Raw genomic sequence first — 19,664 nt, 5'->3', positions numbered from 1 at the left:
CCATCTGCTGTTGAGAACAATGTGAGCTGTCCCATGACCGGTACATTATGCCACCTTTGATTGTGATTGTGCAGGCTGAATTAACCTTCTTGTGATTTAGAAGCTGATGGGTCTGAATTTCATTTTAGTTATATTTCCCTGCTCTTCTCCTCCACTGGGACACAGGGATTCACTTGGAGAAGTATTGTAATTACTATGCAGATTGCTTTCCTATCATTTGATTGGACCTTCAGGAAGAAGGAAGGTCATTAATGTACCTTCTTCCTCAATTTCTCATTTTAGGGACTCTGAAAGCAGAGCCAGGCATAATTCAGTATAGTTCAGCCCACTGAGCCACTCTCCACAGAAAATATAAATAGAGCACAGAAGTTCTGAAATGGATTGTAACCACAGAGAGAAATTCTCAAAAGACCCATTTCTTGGAAATAAGTTTGCCAGATAGAGCTGTATCCACGGCCGCTCTTCAAGGCCTGTATTCCTCAAGAGGGCTGTTCTGGCAACTTTACCTGCTTTGTCATCCATCTGGCAGTAAAATGTAAAGGAGGCCTTTCTCCATCTCACAGTTGGTGTGTGGGTGGGCACTGCCGGGGCGAGTTCATGTGTCACTCTATAGATGACACATGAATCTCTTTAGAAGGGGGCTGCAGTTTGTGTCAGACCCACAAGAAGCAAAATAGGCCTTCCAGTGCCCTGCCCATGTCATTCTCACCCCCAGAGCCCATTTAGCATCAGCAACCATTAGTAAGTCAGGTCTGCAGAAGGCAAGAGATGTGTCAGGCAAGATGCCCCACTGGGGCTTCCAGGTCCCAGTTCCCTGAATTGGGCGTAGCATTGATTCTGTTTCATTCTCCTGACTGGAATGATGTACCAGGAAAGGCATAAAGGACACTTACTGAAGTATCAAAATAGTAAGCGCTCAGAAAGAATCTCAATATCCAATAACAAAAGACTGGTCAAATAAACTAGGTTACATCTATGTAATGGGATGCCATGTAGCCAGCGAGAAGAAAGAACTTGGTTAACTTACACTGATATGAAATTACTTCAGAATATATTAAGTGAAAAACAGTAGGTGTAGGAAGTACATATAATAGAAACACTTTATGTAAATACAAAATAATATGTGAATATATGTGTATATATACATACACATATTAGCATATATATGTGTGTGTATATATATATATATACACATATATATATTAGCATATGTGCATGTGCCAATACACTCATAAGTTTCTAGAATCTTCAAGAAACAGTGGTTTCTTTTGCGGAGGAGATTTTTCCTTTTATTTCTTTCCATATATTTTTTATTTTATTTATTCATTTATTTTTAAGATTTTATTTATTTATTCATGAGAGACACAGAGAGAGGCCGAGAGAGGCCGAGACACGGGCAGAGGGAGAAGCAGGGAGCCCGATGTGGGACTTAATCCTGGGACTCCAGGATCACGCCCTGGGCCAAAGGCAGATGCTCAATTGCTGAGCCACCCAGGTATCCCTCCACATATTTTTTTAATGCTGAGTTTTTATTACTCTTAATTTTATTTTTATAAAATTATTCCAAGGTTTCCTTGACCGTCCCTCAGAGGATCTTTCTAGGCTCTTCCTCTTGACTCCAGGGCAAACTTCTGTGGTTGTACAGGCTATTTCCTGAACACAAGCACCCAGCCCAGGGGACATGTGGGGGCTGAAATCCAACCTGAGGTGTGCTTGCCTAGCTGTCCCCATATGGGCTGGTGGCAGCTCTGCACAGTTCTTGATGTCACCTTTCACTGCTGGCAAACTTTATTTCCAGTACAGTTCAACTAGGTTATTGCTCCTAACCTGTCCCCCTCAACTTACCTCTTCAGACCATCCTTCATGTCCTGGACCTCCACCCTCTAATCTAGGTTGTAGTCAAACTCCAGATCCATCCACTGCCAAGTCCAGCTAGGCCTGAACTCACCCAACCCACTTGACTTACCTGGAATGAAGCCAGGCAAACATATTCATGATTCCCAACTCCTGTGTATGTGTGTGCCAATATTTGTCATGAATTGTTTATGGACAGTTAGCTCTTGATTATCCACACAAATGACAGTGAGCATTGGCACATATCATCCAAAACAGCAGATGATCCCCAAATTAGGGCTTTGGATAGTTGTCCTTAAAATGCGATTAGTGATTTTTTTTTAATATAGATTTTTTTCCACCATAGGTTTGCTTGAATTAAAATCAATTTGTATCCTCTGTTTCATTTTTTAAAAAGATTTTATTTATTTATTCATGAGAGACACAGACAGAGAGGCAAAGACACGGGCAGAGGGAGAAACAAGCTCCCTGCAGGGACCCGATGCGGGACTTGATCCCAAGACGCCAGATCACACCCTGAGCCGAAGGCAGACACTGAACTGCTGAGCCACCCAGGCTCCCTATATCCTCTTTTTCAAATCTGTGGAATAGAGTAGGACTGAAGGAAGGTACAACAAATCTACCAGAGATGAAATCAATCAAAGATTAAAGATTTATTTGGATAATCTATATGGAAGACTGAGTTCATGCTGAATCTATATCGACAACCATATTTACATCTCTTTTCCTGTTATTATATAGCAGCCTTTCTGCAAAACTAAACAATCTGAGGCCAAAGTAGCTTATCTTGAAAATATTTTCTTATCTTTAATAAAAATGTGTGTGGTGGGGGAGGGGGGAGTATCAGTGAATTGGATTTTACAAAGCATCCCAAACCTTGTCTTATTTTAGTAGTAACCATTGAATCTCTGGGTCAGCTTCATCTGCTTTCTCTGGTCTAATCTTCAGAGGTAGGCATCACCAGCTTTTGAACTTTTAGGATGATGGGCCATGTTATCATTAAGTAAGGTTCCTTTCATTGTCATATCTGCAAACATAATTAGACTTCACATTGCAACTGTTGACCTTCAGGCTTAGGGGACCAGGAGAATGAGGTTTTCCAATTCATTAATTACGTACACTATGTATGTGTTCACTCATCTTTGGTGATGGTTATGCCTGACCTAGAATAATGGCACAGTTTATCAGAATAGCATATACCCATAGAATTAAATTCCCATCTTCATGAAGGGCCTACGCATATGATCCCTCTTCTAAAAAGTATAAAATAGAACATTGCTTTCTACGGCCATTGGAGCGTTGAGAAGAATTAAGATTTCCTTCCTTTTCTCTTCCTTATCTCCATGGGGCCTCCACTCCCCCACACTTGGCAGTGTATATACTACAAGTGACCCTAGAGTTCATGCCGGGGAAGGTGGAGGTAGTATCAGGACCGCCCAGGCACAGACGTGGAGCTGTAATAGCAAATTGCAGCTTGGGGCTTACCAGATATGTTCATTGGCATAGAAATGTCAATTGGAGCAGATGTGTTTTCTGTTTTTATAATACAATTTAGAGAGATGGAATGGTTGTCATAGTGTAGGAGTTTGAGCGAGAGTTTCAAATTCAATAGAGAAGTAACCGGGAGCTATGTACACAAGCAAGGAATGAGCAAGGCATTTCATAATTTAGCAAGAAACTGATGCTTCCCCCTCATCCTGGACTGCAGAGATTTTGAAAAAGCAGTGATGATAGTTCCAATTGCAAACTGGCAATGCCATGCAGAGGTGACTAGAGTTGTTTTGTGATTAGAGAAGCCTGGTTTATAACCAGTTTACCATTTCACACTTGAGAACAAGAGTAGTGAGGGCCCCTGGGTGGCTAGTGGTCTGCCTTTGGCTCAGGTTATGATCCTGGGGTCCCGGGATCGAGTCCTGCATCGGGTTCCCTGCAGGGAGCCTGCTTCTCCCTCTGCCTGTGTCTCTGCCTCTCTCTGTGTGTCTCTCATGAATAAATAAAATCTTTAAAAAAGGGAGAGAGATAGAGAGAACAGGACTAGCTGAGTAGAGTTTGGCTGGGTTTGGAGCTAGGATCTGCCACTTACTGGCTGTTTGACCTCAGACAAGAAAGAGTCCCATCTCCTTACCTCTAAAATGGGGTTTATCGATAACAGTACCTATCCAAAAAAGTGTCGCTGAGGATTATGGATAATAATAAACATAAAGGGTTTAGTGTAGTGCCTAGCACATACTAAGCGCTTAATAAAAACTGACTCATTACTCTTAAGTATTAGAAAACAGTATGTCCTCTTAAATAGGCTAATCCACCTTGAATATTTTTCAACAATTTCTCCATAGAATACACACAAGTAAACTCTAATCAAGCCCAGGTGAAATTATCATAAATTCCAAATTAGTGGTGGCTTAAATAAATGCAGTGTCGCTCTTTTCTATGATCTGTGCTAATACTCCCCTCCATTTGTACTGATAATTGAGGGCGGAATGTAGTCTAAATAAAATGTAATGCCCAAGTGGAACTTATTTAAGGAGTGATTATGGCTAGAAAACGGTCTGTAAAAATAGCTCCCATCCTTACATCACATCTCTTTTTCCCAGCGGTGCCTTCAAGCCTTCCTGACAAACAGGCCTGCCCTCCCGCAGACCCAGGATTCTATTCCGCCTCACACATCCCCAACACAACTGCCAGCTGAGTTCTAATTGCAGAATCTTCATTACCAGGGATGATTGAAACTATAAAAAGAACCCAGCTGAATTTTTCACATCCTGCTGGGTGAGCACAAGGACCAGCTCTCCTGTTCCTGCCCCCTCCTCCCCCCAGCAATTATCCTTGGTACATGTGTGGTCCAGCTTCTGCAGGAAGCTCTGGGCAGTTGATAGATGTTATCTCTCTTTTCTTCTGAACCTCACTCTGGAGAAGGTGGTCCAATGACCATGATAGATATGCTGGGCTTTCCTTCATCGCTGCAGAGACAGGAACTTCACTACTTTACCTCTCTAACCAAGTATCTTGCCTAAAGTCACCCAGAAGTGTTCGGCCAGAGGAGATGACAGACATTTCTCTTGGCCTCTTAGGCCCTCGTGACAATATATTGGTAACTCTATCTGCAAATGAGCCTTTTTTCTTTTATATCCTTTCTTATTTTAGTCCAACAACAAGCACTTATAAAGCACCCGCTCGGTGCTCAGTACTGAGTTAATTGCAGTGAAGGGAGATACTGAGAAGCAAAAGGCTACCAAGGAATTTAAAATCTAACTGGAAGGCAAAACTACACAGGACTGCTCCTGGTTCTACCGCTAATAGCTTTAAGAATCAAGGGAGTGATTTATGCAAATTTTATATAAAATTTATGCAAAACCTTTTTCTAACTACAAGTATGTGTGTGTATGAGAGAGAGAGGGAGGGAGAGAGGGAGGGAGAGAAGGGCACATATGTCTATATATCTAGAAAGAGAAAGAAAAAGAAATGTCTAGAAGGATGTTCACCATAAAATGAATCGTAGCTGCCTCTGACACCTGTGTAGCAAAAAATTAAGAGTATAGTCTCTTAATAATTTTAAATGTACACAAAGTACATTTAAATCCCAATTCTGCCATTGACCATGTTACCTTGTGCATGTTATACTCAGCCTCCCTCAAGTTTCAGTTTTCCTAAAATGGGGTAGTAATTGTAGCATCTCACAGAGTTGTCATAGGATTAACTAGGATAATGTATGTATGTAGAGCATTTTGCAGTGCCTGGTGCCTGGCACTTAAATATAAGTGCTCAATAAATGTAACTGTTTACAGTGATGAGATGTGGAGGGAGGAGAGGCCCGGGAGGGGAAATCTTGGGGAAGACAAGACTAGAACTGGTCCTTGGAGAATGGTGAAAATTCAGATAGCTGGAGGGGAAGGCTGAGGGCATTCTGGGTTAGGGGAACATTCTGAGCAGAGGCAGGGACAGCCTCATTTGCCCTCCAAGTAAGAGAGAGCTGTGTGTTTGGAGTGACAAAGTTGCATAAGAAGGGGACCCGGGGCAGAAGGGACTCAGGGATGTTGGCTGTGTCCAATCAAGAAAAGAAAGCTTTTGAATGTATTTGAGCTGACAAAGAATCTAATTAGTTTAGTTTGTCAGAAAATTGCCCTGTCAATGAGAATGAAATGTGGAGCTAGCCGGAGGAATAGAGGCAAGATGGTGGCTATGGTGTGTGAGTCTTAATCTCTCTGATGCCCCCCAACAAAAATAAAGGCAATAACTAAGAGAGCAAACAAACCAGAAGGGGACCACCAGACCAGAAGACAAGCAGAAGGAAGACAGCTCTGAAAGCCAGAGGACTAGAGATTACAAATAAAGACTCACTCTGGGAGGGAGGGGATTTCACACACGTGTTGAAGTTCAACAGGCCCTGCTGAGATCATGAAGGGTCTATGCAGGCCCCAAATGGTGCTTTATAGTTGGCATGCGGCCAGCTCTGCTTCAGAGGGAGCGCCAAAAGTGAAAAAGACTTCTGACAGATTTAAAAAGAGAAGTGCCTGAGATGGATCATTACCTGCCCCGCCATTATTGCGAGACAGGAACATAGAATCCCCCGGCCAGCAGAGGGTTGTTCTATTGGCATTATGTGAGGCTGGAAGCCTGATGTGAGGAGGAGTGAATAGATGGCCACAGAAGCAAAGGTGAGACTGGGCAGTTGCTTCTTCCTGCCTTCCTGCCAAGGGAGTAAAACTCCAAAAGAAAACAGTCGGGATGAAGGGGGACAAAGGCATCTGATGAGGAGACAGTAGTCAGGGAGGGTCAAACTGAGACTCGGATCTACTGATTCTCCTCCCTGGGGTGCTCTCTCCATCATCCGCTAAGTTAGCAGGAATGACACAAAGGAGAAGGTGAGTTTAGGCTTCTTTCCACACATAGGGCTCACAAACAGCCAAGTAACTGACACCTAGGTGGAAAGAAAGAGGAAAAAACACAGGGAAAAATGCCCAATCTCTGAGAAGTGTGACCACTAATAAAACAAAGGGGATACACTGAGTTATCCATGTTGTATGGGGTAGACAGATAATAGAAATGGAAATAAGTACAATATATACTATCAAAGACAATATCACTAACATGAAGTGAATATGATAATTTTTGTTTAAAGCTCAAGTAAAAATAACCAGGTAGGAAAAACATAACCCTTTAACTAAGGAACTTGTCAAAGAGATAAATAACAGAGTAGATAGAGATAACTTTGAATTAGTGAGCAAAAGATGAGGCTAAGGAACTGTCTCCCAAGGCATTGGGAAGAAAAATAGTGAAGAAAAATAGATTAGAAACTGTAAGAAAGCTAGAAAACTAGAAATAGAAATTTTAACAACTATGGAAGAAGAGGCTCAGAAAGAACTGCACAGAAGACCAGGCGGGTTGTAACATCATGGCCCCCTTGGGCCACAGTTCCCACAACGGACACTCTATGCCCTCTCACGCTGAGCTGGATCATGCGTGAAGCCAGCAGTGACTTAAGTGCAGGTGCCTGGGGGTGGGCGTGGGAGTGGGGCAGGTGTGATCACGTGACTTCCTTTGACTAATAGGCATTGGTCAATTAGAGGTGGGTGGAGACTTAGTAAGCTCCTGCACACTGCCCTGACCAGGTGGGGAAGCCTCCTGCAGTCCCCTTGAGGGTGGAAGACCTCACAGGCGGAGCGAGGCACAGTCATCTCAGCTGTCCAGAGGAGCCCAGCACCCTGGCTTCTCTTCGGCTGAGTTAACATCAAAAACAAACAGAGACTAGCCCTGAGCATTGCCTGGGTGGATGGGACCAGTTTAGTCATACAAGCAAAGCTTAATTTAGCTATTTGGCAAGGCTAACTTGACTTGGCTCATTTCTTGTTTATGCCTCTGAAAATCAGAAGCGAATCTTACGCTGTTTCCCAAGATCGATATGAAGTAACCACTCACCGATTCTCTATCAATTAAGAAAATTCTAATATTAAAACCAAACACTGGGAAGAAAAGTCACTACTTTCTCACTATAAAAGCTGCTTTATCACAATATGCTCTCAGCCTCATTCCATGTTTTGGTTTGAGTGCTCCAGGTTTGCATACTGTCTTTTCGGTGTGTGCCCTGTAAACTTTGGCTAATTATTGCTTCGGTGACTCATTGGCTTTACTTCTGATATTTTTGGACTTTGGACAGCTGAAAGCAGCCACATGAGCATGCCCAATAGAAGGCCACCCAGCCATCTCACACACTCACAAGAAATCATTGCTGTTCTTCTATGCTGTTATGTTGGAGGTAATTTATTATGTTTGTAGGAACAGATAATTGATATGAGGTATTGAGAAATAATGGTCTAACATCATGACCTAAACTGAAAGCAGACACTTAACCAACTGAGTCATCCAGGCACCTCGAGGATAAAAGATTTTAGATTAAAATAAAAAAATATCGTTTTGACCGAAAGCCTGGTGAAAAGGATGTGCAAAAAAAAAAAAAAAAAAAAATCACCTAGGATTTATAGTGTAATGCAACAACTCCAAATTCTAAAAGCCAACTTTATAAGCATGTAGAAAGTACATGAGTTACTTTCAAGTCAGTCTGATGAGTTGACATCAGATTTCTCAATTGTGACACTGAAGTCACAAAGTCAACGTGACTTCAGTGTCACATTGTATTCTTTTCAAGGAATTCAAAAGAACTAACCAGAGCTAAACTGTCCCATTTAAATGTGAGGATGTAATAAAGACATTCTTTAGTAAACAAAGCTACAGGAGCCCTAATATGCAAGAGATGTTCCTAAAAATACTCTTGCACCAAAAATGAATGAGTCCAGTTATTGAGTCAAAAAGTTAAACATTATAAAGAAAACCAAATATATACATACATATTGCAGTATAAGTACTTAGCATATTTAGTATATTCTTTATTATGCTTATTGTGTTTATTCTGTTGTTATTAATGTAACAAAATATAATAAAGAAGAAAAACAAAACCTTTACTTTGAAAAGTTTTCTAACATAGACAAATATGCTGATATACTAAAAAGCACCCATGAATGTAGCCTGGAGGCGTTGCACTCAGCAGTAATCCCCGATGACTGCAGCAGGGCAGGCAGAGACTGAGAAGGCCTGAGGGTCTCTTGGTAGAAGAGCAGGGGTAGTTATAAGGTATCTTTCATAGACTGACAGGAGGAATTTCTGACTGGACAGTTGTGGGGGTTGAGGGAAAGAGAATAGTGGGCCGTGTTGGGAAATAAGGCTACTCAGATGGATTAGGGATAGATTGTGCAAGCCCTTAGAGGAAGTTCATCATAGAAGGGCAGCACAGAGGATGAACAAAAGAGAAAGAAAGAGACCAATTAGGCCAGTTGGAGAAACACCTGTTAAACTATTGCAACAGTTAGGCTGAAGGACTGAACTAAGGCTGTGGGAATTAGCATGGGAAGGGAGGAGTTGGAGATAGGAGATATTAAAAATATTGGATCTGAATGACTTGATAGGTTGGTTGAAAGTGGATGGTGAAAGAAGGAAAGGGTTCAAGAAAACTGAGTTTTCTGGTTTTGTCTGGAGGTGAGTGGTAGCAGCATTACCCAATATGGGAAATTCAGAGGGCACTGTTTTATCAGAAATTAGTTTAGTTTCGAATATACAAATATGGATGCTTTCAATTACATGTGTCCAGTGGATAATTAGGAATGTAGTCTGAAGGGGTGCCTGGGTAGCTCAGTCAGTTGAGCATCTGATTCTTGATTTCAGCTCAGGTCATGACCTCAGGGTTGTGAGATGGAGCGCTTAGTTGGGCTCTGTGCTGGGTGGGGAGCATGCTTAAGATTCTCTCTCCTTCTCCCTCTGTCCTTCCCACCCCCCCCACCCCATCTTCCACCCCACTCATGCATTCATGCTCTCTCTCTCTTTCTCTAAGAAAGAAAGAAAGAAAGAAAGAAAGAAAGAAAGAAAGAAAGAAAAGAAAGGGAAATGTAGTCTGGAACTTGAGAGGTTAGGGTTGGGGATATAGAATCAAGAATCACCAGAGTTTGGGAATGTTATTGCTGTGCCTAAGACTGCACAGAAAATGAATATGGAAGGTAAATGGCAGGTGGTCACGTTGTCCCGGACTCTGTGGTCCAGAGGCAGAATCCAGTCTTGGCTTTGCAAGGCTCAGGGTATGCTGGAAAAAGGGAGAGCCACATTTGGCAACTGTCAGATCACATCTGTTTTCTGTGGCGTGGTTTCCTCACTGACTGACAGTCAGAATACAAAAATATATGTAACACATCAAACGGGCAAATCCACTCCGCACAGATCTGCCTAAATATTTAGACACAGCCAAGCAGTGACAGAAATTATTAAGAAATTGAAATTCCAATCACTAGAGGTGATCAGTGAAACAGAGAACAGCTCTCATTCCAACCTGACTCTCATCATGTGGCTGATTTGTCACTTTTGGAACAGAGAAAGGACCATTCAACAAATATGGAAGGCTCTATGTACCTTATCCCTTATTCTCTCCTTTGGTGAATGTTCTTCTCCTGGTGTCCCCTCCATGAGAGGGTAGACTAGGAAAGTGATCAAAGAACAGAGTCTAAGGTTTAGTTAAGAGTGTTCAATTTGGCATCAGAAGATTGAGTTCAAGTCCCAGTGCCACTGGTTACTCCCTGGGTGACACAGCCTCCCTGAACCTGTTCTTATCTATAAAATAAGAATAGTAATTCCTGACCTGCCTACCTCACAAGGCACATGAGAGTCCAGAGTGAATGTCTGTTAGTGTTTTTCCAGTTGTGTCCTTCAGGGCTCCAGGCTTTCACAGTCCTCGCATGGGAACCACAGCTACAAGGGTGCGGGGGGGATGGGGAGGGGGAGGAGGATGGGACTTACCTCCGGGGACAGGGCTCTGACCACTCCCCCTCCACACACACACACACCCGAGCAGCTCCACTTTTATCTGCTTTAAATACTGAGCTGCCAAGGGAGATTTTGTTTGAAACTGTGTATCTGCTGCTGAAAACATCCTTGAAAAACACTGATGTATGTGAAAGGGCCATACATAAACATGAATTTTTTTTTGAGGTATAATTGACATATAACATTATATTAGTTTCAGGTGCATAGCATAATGGTTCGATATTTGGATACACTATGAAACTATCCCCACAATAAGTCTAATTACCATCCATCAAAATGAGCTTTTTGGATTACCTGTGCTCTGCAATTTCTGGTATCCCCTCTCGAACTTCATTATCAGATAATTAAGATTTCATTGTGGGTGAATTTTTATTATAATAATTATAAACTTGGCTCCTAGTGGTACCCTGAATTACATCTCCTGTAAGGCCACAGTCTTACTTATTATGATTCCATCTGTGGGTTGGGTGCTGAGAAGCCAGCTAAGGACTGCTACCATCATTCACTGTTCCTGGTTTAATCCTGATTCCCCATCCTGCAGCCTCCTGGAACTATTGGGAAGGGACAATGTCCCAGGAGTCCCTGTTCCAGAGACACCATTCGGGAGACTGACCTACCCCTCAGCCCAGAGTCCCTGTGGGAGAACTCCATATTCCTCCAAGTTTAGGCATATTATTTCACACAATTAGACAAGGCCCTAGGACAAGGGAAGACACCAGGGATGAAAAAGCAGAGCTTAGGTTTTCTGCAGACAGATCATTAATGACTTCGCTGTGGTGTGTCTTAATAGGATTCCCAGGAGCTCAGGAGCTGAGTGGTCTGTAGTGCTAATCTGCCTAGTGAAGGGAGAGGCGTTGACAAAGGGAAAGTGTCAGACCTGCTCTAGTTTTAAAAAGAGGGGCATAGATCCTGATCAGGTGTAGTGCCCATGGAAGTTGGAGATAGTTAATTATTATTCATGTATAAGAACTCCATGAGTTACTCTTAAGTCTCTCCCTTTCAGCAATAACACCCAGGAAATGCCAGTCAGAAATAAAGAGGACGTTTAATTTAAGAAACCTCTTACATTCTTAATTATCTTAGCCTCTGAAGACTCCCCGGGCAGTGGCTTTGTAGTCAACTTTTTCCAAAGTCTGCTTCCACGTCCTCCGGGATGTGTCACACAGCAGTGTGTCTATCTTCAGGTGTGGCTCTCTCTAAAGCCACCTGGTCATCCAGCCAGGACACTGGGGGGAAACATTGCAGATTTTCCCCATTTCTTTTCAACCGAGAAAGAGGGAGGCTTGGAATCGATTCCTAAAGTCATGTCCAAGGTCCTGGTAGCCTCTATCATGATAGGAAAATGAGAAAAGTGTGGGGCCTCTAAATGGTAAGTATCAAGATCTCAGCAGGGGCTGCAGGGATATTCTAGAGTCCTTCATTGGCCCCAGGCTGGAGTAGGAAGAGACCCAGAACCCTTTTGACAACTAGGAGAACCATAGGATCCCAGCTCCCATCGGCTTGTATCACAGAGGTCTGGAGTGAGGACCCAGAGTTCATGGTCCGCACTGTCATGCTTCACTTGGGACTTCCAGAACCTCACCAGGAAATTCTGGTTGCTTCCTCAGATGGCTTAAGGATTGCCACAGGATTGCCACAGGAGCCCAAAACATGATCCATGGATCCCAGAAGTTGCTTTATCATGAAAACTCTGAGATATATGATGGGAAGGCACGCTACCCACAAAGCTTCAAACCCCAGATGCTCTTTGTTCTTAGCATCCAGCATGAGCATCTCTAAGAGCAAAGTCTCCATAGTTCAGAAGAGCCTTTCTGCAGTATGGCCGGAGGAGAAGAAAAGGAAGTGAGAAAGGAGACCAGTATTTCCAGAAAATCTGCTTTGTATAAAAAGCCCTGTGATAGGTGCTTTTACAGTGATCCCTTTCAAGGCTCTTAACCCTATGAATTAGGTATGGCTACTGCCCATTTTCTGAATGAGGAGACTGAGAATTGGAAAGGTCAGGCACTGTGCCCAAAGCCATGTCACTAACAAGGGATGGGGTGGAGTTTCTCTCTCTCTTATCCACTACATTCAATTGCTAAATCCTACTGTTTCTGTGTCTTAGATAAGTCTCAAATCTGTGTCCTCTTTGCCAGTCTTATCACCATGGACCTTGTTCAGACCATCCCAATGACTGCTCTTCCTGCCTTCCTGCTTGTCTGATTCCCCCACCTGTAGTGCACTGCACCATCATCTGCTCTGGCCATATTTTCACTTCTAAAACATGAGTTCTCTTATTATTCTACTGCTTAGAAATCTCCCATGACTCTGGCATCCACAGGATAAAGGCCAAACTCCTCTGCGTGACTTATGAGGCCCTCGGTGGCCTGGTTCCTGCCAGCTCTCCAGGCTCTTCTCTGGCCATACCCAATCTACTTTAAACTCCACACGTGGTATACTCTTGCAATTCTCCAACAGGACATGCTGCCTTGTGCCTTGGTACATGCTGTTTCCCTGGATTCTGATGCCCATATCACCCACTCAAGACTAGACTGTCCTGGGAAAGTCTTTTTTCCCCCTTTACATCCCAACTTAGAACATCACCTTCTCTGTGAAGCCTGCCCTGATATCCACAGGCTTAGAAGCTCCTCCCATAGTGCTGTACCTTGTGAACAGCTCCTTCCTAGCGGTGATGACATTATACCATAATTGGCTCTTTAAGGGTATGTCTGTATCCTCACCAGACTCTGCTTCCTGTGGACAGAGGTCATGTCTCTTTTTACCCATTTACCCCTTACAGTTAAATTAATACAGTGAGCACATAGTAGGCACTCAGTAAGAACTTGCTGAATACAATGAATGAATGAATGAATGAGTGAAAATTTTAAAAACTCAGTGAAAGAAAGAAAGAACATTAAAAAAAAACCCAGGTGTTTCTGATTCAAGCTGCATGAATGAGACAATCTTGAATCATCAGTAGCAGGTTAGATGTCTCTTGTAAACACAAAAGGGACAAGAAAAATAGTTACAGAATGAACTTGATAGGTAAAATTTGATTTTAAGACAGATAAGTTAATATTGTTATTCATTTCAGTTTGCAAAAAGTATATATAGGACTGCGATAAAATGCAAGTACGTAATCTTTCACAGCTTCTGAGGGATACTCTTTGAACTGAACAGCAGCCCAGTAGGGGAAAGTAGAGGAGGTGTTTATTGTCCCCCTTTTTTTTCCGATGAGATTAAGGATCAGAAAGATTAAAGTGACACACCCGAGATAGAACAGAACCTGAGAATTCTGAAGGCAAGTTCAGCATTCTTTCCAGGTGACCCCAGGTGACCTCTGATAGCAGGCTGTGATTGCTTGACTGATGGTGGAAAGGTACTGTGACTTTTCTAGTTGACCGCTCTGACAGACCTCTTGCCTCCCTTTCTGACAACAGGCAGCAGGGTCCCAGGCACCTCTAGACCTAAGGCAGGCAGACCTCACAGTCAAGACCCCACTCCCTCAATCTTCCCAGCAAACACTTGACACTGTGATTGATTCGGCTGCTCCAATGTCTCAACCTTTATTTCTTATTATCTTTTTATTTATTTATTTATTTATTTATTTATTTATTTATTTATTTATTCATGAGAGACACACACAGAGAGGCAGAGACATGGACAGAGGGAGAAGCAGGCTCCATGTGAGGAGCCAGATGCAGGACTTGATCCCAGGACTTCGGGATCATGACCTGAGCTGAAGGCAAACGCTCAATCACTGAGCTGCCAGGTGCCCCCAATGTCTCAACCTTTAGATTCACTTCTCCGAAGACTGTGGCCAGACAGGGTAGGTAGGGCAAGGACAAGGCAAGAGGAGAAACAGAGATGTAGTGAAGGGAAGTGCAAAGAGGCACACAGACCTCAGGTCAAATTCTAGCTCTATCCACCTACTTTTCCATTTAGATATCCAGTTGTTCTGGCACCATTTCCTGAAAACATTTTTTCTCTCCCCCCTGGATTGTTTTACAGTGAGCACTTTCAAGGCTATTCTTAGGCACCCTACTCAGTTTTGTAGATTGATTGATTTGTCTGTCCTAACAGCACACTGTCTTGTTAGCATAGCTTTAAAGTAAGTCATGATGCCAATGCAAGTCCTCCGACTGTTCTCTTTCTGTATTTCTTTGGGCAGTCTAGGTTGTTTGCACATAAATGGAAGAGTGAGTTTGAGAATTCCTAAAAAAAAAAAACCCGGTAGGGTTATGATTGGAGCTGCTTTGAGTCTATAGTCAGATATGGAAAGAACTGACATCTTAACAATACTGAGTCTCCCAACTTATAAACATGGAATATCCGTCCATTTTTTAAGATCTTTTAAAATTTCTCTTAGCAATGTTTTGTAACTTCCAGTGTAGAGATCCTGCACATCTTTGGTTAAATTTACTCCTGAATATCGTGTATTTTTGCTGTTAATTGGAAATGGAGTTGTAGGTTTTAATATTTTTTTCATTTTCCAATTCTACTAACAGCAAATATGAACTTAGCTTGGAGTTAATAAAGCCTAAGCTTCAGAGTCCTGCATTGCAAAGAACTTTTGCAAGAAAATCTGGAGGGACTCTAACAATTTTGTCAAAATAATTTTGTATTATTTTTCCTAAATAAGGATCCCCAAATTGTAAAATATTTAGACCACCCAAAATTTAGATCCACCCCATCTGATAATAATGCTGTGATCTCTCCTAGACCTTCGGTATTCTTATATGTAAAATTGGGATAATGATACCTACCTTCCAGAATTATATTTTATTTTGCTAAAATGTACATAACAAAATTTACCATTTTAATGTATACTGTTCAGTGGCATTAAGTACATATAGAGTCATACCACCATTACTGCTGTCTAGTTATAGGACTTTTCACCATCCCAGAGGGCAGCCTGTCCCCATTAAGTAGTCAATCCCATTCTCTCCTGCTCCCATCCTCAAGGTGACCACGAATCATCTTTCTGTCTCTATGGATTGGCCTTTTCTGGATATTTCATATGAATGGAATCAGTAATTGTGGCCTTTTGTGTCTGGTTTCCTTTACTTAGCCTAATGCATTCAAGGTTTCTCCATGCTGTAGCATGTGCCAGCACTCCATTCCTTGTTATGGCTGAGTGATATTCTGCTGTAATAATACATTAATACATTAAAGACCACACATTATTGAACTGCTCATCTGTTGATGTACACGGTTTCCACCTTTTGGCTATTGTGAATAGGGTTGCTATGAACACTGGCAGACAAGTTACTGTCTAAACACCTGTTTCCAGTTCTTTGGGGGCTGTACCCAGGAGTGGAATTGCTGGGTCATGTGGGAATTCCAAGTTTAAGTCATTGAGGAGATGCCAAACAGCTTTCCCTCACAGGGTAATTATCAGGATCAAATGAGCCAATGCATTTGTAAAGCTTTTAGTATAGTGCCTGGCACATAGGACTCAATAAATCATTGCTACAAGGTAAAATTAAAATTACTTACAAGCTATCGGCAATGGAGTACATCTGTTGTAAAACATGTCATGTGTTGGAAGGAGCAATTAGTCCCCACTCTTCGTCTTTTTGTGTGGATGGACCACCATTATGATAACATTCCAAGACTCTTGTTCCAGACCTTTCCTTACCCCCGCCCCCCTCAGGAAAAGAGGAGTGACTTTCCATCTGGAAGACCAAACTGGGTGTGCTCATGCCATCCTTCCCTTGGATCTACATGCCTGTAGGGAGTGTGTACACAGCCACCTACAACTGCCATGCCATGAAGTTTTAAGGGGCAGGCCCCTCTAACAGAGGTTTGAAGCTGTTCAGCTGTAAGCAAGTCTGCCAGAGCTGGGTAGTAGTGAGCTTAATCTGAGGCAGAGTACTAGCAAGCACATTTGCTAACTGATTTAAACCGCCTTCTTTAAATTCCTTCTTTACAAAAAATAAAGATAATATTTTTGATTTACCTCTGTCTGACCCCCGTGTGTCAGCAAGGGGCCGGGAAGGACAGGGAGATTATATATTGCCATATTGCCCACCTCCTCGCCTCTCCAAAAAATGAACTTTAAATTGAGATCATTTGTAATAACTGTTTGTGTTTTTTTTTTTTTCCCAGAGTTTTTTATTCTTTGCTTTTGGACAAGTTGGAATGAAAATAGAAAGGCTCTGGGCTATTCTGTGGTATTGTTGTAGTAAACCTTGATATAGAAAATGCTTGGCAAGCAATTCTCGATCATGGAGAGGCTTTATTTCAGGAGTCCTCACATTCTTAAATTACCAACCTTGACATGGCATTTGTTTTCATCTCTGCACTTAATAGAGCATAACATCACATTCATTCTTTTGTCTCCTGGGGTGAGTAAAGAATTGATAAGTAGCGAATGTTTTCTTTTTAATTCAATTCAATAAACATTTATTGAGCACCTGCTATGTGCCAGGCTTTTGGAGGACTGTACCAAGATGAGTAACCTTCAGTTTCTCATTCAAGGCGCTCGTAGTCTAGCGGCAAATGAAGGAAGACACTTGCATAAGCAACCCCCACCCCCCTGCAGAATCTGGCTTTCAGTGGGTTTCAGCCACTTGGTTTTGATGATTAAAATCTAATATATCTCACCAAAGGAAACTGGATTCAGAATTTTCATTTTATCACTATATCCATGTTAGTTATTCTCTCTTCTATCAGGCTGAATTCCTCTCTCCCTTCGGACAATGACATGCTTTCTTTAGTTGCAAACATATCATGGCCTATTTGATGAGTAGTTTATTTCATTGTGACGAACCGATCCTGTAAGTGGCCTGATTGTTTAGTTTTTGCTGCTATTCCTCAAGTGGCAGCATTGGGCTGATGAGCGAACAGCCTGATAAATAAATAGAAACCCAGGCTGAAACTCTGAAAACCTGAGTTTTAATTTCATCTCAGCTAGAGCCTGCAGAAATTCCCTCCTCCAAAGTCCCTTCTCAGGGTCCCAGCCTACACCGTCTGAATTCACACGACAGAAAACAATGACACCCATAGAATCTATGTTCAGGAAAACCTGGATAAGAACGTATCCTGGGGGCGCCTGCCTGGGTGGCTCGGTCAGTTAAGCATCTGCCTTTAGCTCAAGTCATGATCGCTGGATCCCGGGATCGAGCCCCATTTGGGGCTCCCTGCTCAGGGAGAGTCTGCTTCTCCCTCTGCCCCTCCACCTACTCATGTTCATGCTCATGCTGTCTCTCTCTCTTAAAAAAAAAAAAAAAAAAAAAAAAGAATGTATTCTGAAGGACAGAGAGGTGTGCGTTCAAGGCCCAGATGAGAGGCAGCTGTAACTGAATGATTTAGGATGGTGCTTTGATGCCAGACCGCTCAGTCAAGAACCTTGGCTCTTTCCTGACCAGCTGTGTGACCTTGGGCAAGTAAGGTGACTTGGTTTTCTCATCTGTAAAATGAAGATGATCATAGTGTCTGCTTTCTAGGTTTGTCGTGGGGATTAAGAATGAGTTAATATTTGCATGCAGGTGGACCGGTGTCAGGCAGTCTGCTGAAACATAGTCATGAATGTGGAACCCTGTGGAAGAATGAAAGCAGAGCCCCCCCCTCCAAAGGATGTGGAGAGGGTAGGATGAGGTGGAATGGAGTGAAACATAAGAATAGGTAGCATGAAGGGAAAGTTAGCAGGTGGAAGAGAATATGAGGCAAACAAGTGGCTCAGAGTGAGGCAGTGACTCCATGGCAGACTGGGAAGTGAAAGGACTGAAGCCCAGTGATGTGGCTCCATGTGACCCTGTGCAGCTCCCCTGACCTCCCTGCCCCTCAGACCCCTTCCCTGCAGGACTGACGAGAGGCAGTCCAACATAGCTGTTAAATTCCAACATCACTACTGTCTAGCTGTGTGACTTTGGGCGAGTCACTTAACCTCTCTGGGACGTGGTTTCAACACTTCCATGAGGATACTAACAGTTCCTACCTTATAGGTGCCAGGGGTCAGGGAGTGTGAGTGTGACACGCGAGGCCTCAGAATATCAGTGTGTATATAAAAACATTTTCTAAACTTCGAAGGGACCCACCCCGGTAAACATTAGGGATTATTATGGCCTTCAGACTTACATGCTGTTTTTCATCTCGACAGTGATATGGCCTAAACATTTTCTTTCTCTCCTCATCCAACTGATCTTTGAAACTAATTGAGAATCTCGGTCAGTAGAGACATTTCATAGCTCCTCTCTCTCCTCTCTGTGGGCTGACTTCCTAGCTATTTTGCTCCCTCTGGATAGCTGTAAAAGCAAGAAGTACTGCCAGGACAGCTCTTATCAAAATATTTTAGCACTTCTGCATCTGGTCCTGGCCATAAAATAGAAGTGAAGAAACACTTATGTAAAGCTTTCAGAGCTGTGAAGGAAAAAAGAGAGCTCTTTCTTTATTGGCTCTGGTTCATATATCTCCAGGACAGGAAGGAGAAAATAACTTAAAGATTCGAACCAAAAAGGCATTCAGTGAAAGAAACGGAAAGATAGGACATGAGCACCCAGCAACTAAGATAAACAAGACAGGAAGAAAGAGCGAAGGCTGGGGGGTGCATTCGCTTCCCCCTGGGCTCTGTTCAGCTCTGTGTTCCAAGGAAACTCACAGGCTGGACCAGAGAGAGCGCTCAGTGATCCATAGGCTAGCACATCGGCTCTTCCCGCAATCCTTTCCACTCTTGCCCAACTGCTGCACAACGGGACCCACATCCAGACCAGCGAGTCTCCAGTGCCCTCAAACCTCTCCCTCCCACCTTCTTCTCCAGCCCAATCCTTTCTGTCCCAGCCCTTCTAGGGACCAAATAGGAAGTGGTAAGAAAGACAGCATTCATTGCATATGTATTGCAATGTAGATTGCATATCTACCATGTTCCAGACACTGGGGTAGGAAGATAAATAAGACAAGAGCCCTGCATTCAAGGAGCTCCCTGGGTGATGGGAGAGATTCCTGCCCTGGTATGCGGAGTGGTGAGAACT

The sequence above is a fragment of the Canis lupus genome, chromosome 12, assembly GCF_048164855.1.
Source record: "Canis lupus baileyi chromosome 12, mCanLup2.hap1, whole genome shotgun sequence".
Classification (NCBI taxonomy): Eukaryota; Metazoa; Chordata; class Mammalia; order Carnivora; family Canidae; genus Canis; species Canis lupus.
This window is presented reverse-complemented; position numbering follows the sequence as displayed.